A 1449-nucleotide genomic window follows, 5' to 3' on the forward strand; every position below is an offset into this window, starting at 1 on the left:
CTGTTTTTCTTTTCTTTGTATGTGGTGAATGCTTTCATGATTCACTTATGGGTGAGGTGCCTCAAATAACACCTCCATGTTTCTATCTCCAATTTCCACCAGCAGGTCACCAGGCAGCTGTGACATCTTAGAAGTGGTAAGAGGGATGTCTTCATTGGGCCTGTTTCCTCCAAAGGAGAGGAAGAATTTGAGATTAACTGTGGAGAAAAAATGCACTTCAAACTAATCCAGCAAGTAGTGTATACAATGAATTATCATCTTGCTGGAATGAAAAATCTTCTTCTGTAAAGTCTTGCACAAGGTGCTTATGTCAGGCTCAGCCAACATATAGAGCAAGTGCCATAATTTCTCATTTCAATTATTTTTTCCTTCAAAATGGAAACTAGAAGCTGATTGCCACTGTGCCCTGCCTTGTGTAGTGCTACAGCCTGTAGAAGTGCCATTGTGGCTGGAGTCCCAGGACCATGCACAGGGTTCATACATTGTGATTGCTTATTCCATGAAGGCATTATTCAGGAAATATTTATCTGTATTTTTCCAATGTCTATATAGTATTGGCTTGTTGTGATTTAAATCTTTATTGCAGGTAGAAAATCAGTGCTTATATCTGGCAGTTGGGTGTCTGCTATGAATGACAGACAGTAAAAGATTAATATGAGAAATAATTACAGAAAAGAATTACAGATACTTTCCTCAAAACGGTGCTGCACAAGCAAGGCAGAGAGCGTCTCATGTGATTTGATTACTGTTGTACACTCATTTTGCAACAGCTGACATGTGGATATTTCATGCACAAATGCTGCTCTAAGTTTTGCTCACATAAATATTTTGGGACTATCCGTCAAGAAGCTATGTGGAGAAATCAGTATTGGTCCATGAACAGACAAACAAACAAATAAATAAATGAGATATAAATTCATAACACAACTTATTCACAATATTTTGGCCCACTAATCTCTATCTCTGCACAGGCTATATTGTGCTGCAGCTGACAGCTGTGGATGTGATGACAGTCAGGAAAACAGCTCTCTGCAGCATTGTCCTCTTCCCATGACTCAAACTTTTACAATTTAATAGTAAAGGATTTAAAATTGTTGCTGGGCAGTTGATTGAAAGTTGCTGTACCTGTTTTCAAAACGTTGTAAGTAAAAATTGATGTGATTTTGAAAATGGAAAACTATTGTATGAAACTCTTTAGCACCACGAGAGATTCCTGGACTATGGCCATAAGCTGCATTTGTTCAAGTCAATTTTGCATTAATCAGTGTGCCTTGAAGATTACGTCCCATGTTTTTTTATTTAGTGGGTCATATATTTTTAAAAATGCCTTTAAGTGTTTTGATGAAACATTAAAAATCCACTGTAATGCCTAGGTGGCTGACAGTGTTAATATATAGCAGGTACATTTGGCTTTGCAGTTTATATAATCTAGTGGAGATGCTTTATTAT

The sequence above is a fragment of the Indicator indicator genome, chromosome Z (assembly GCF_027791375.1).
Source record: "Indicator indicator isolate 239-I01 chromosome Z, UM_Iind_1.1, whole genome shotgun sequence".
In the NCBI taxonomy this organism is placed as follows: domain Eukaryota; kingdom Metazoa; phylum Chordata; class Aves; order Piciformes; family Indicatoridae; genus Indicator; species Indicator indicator.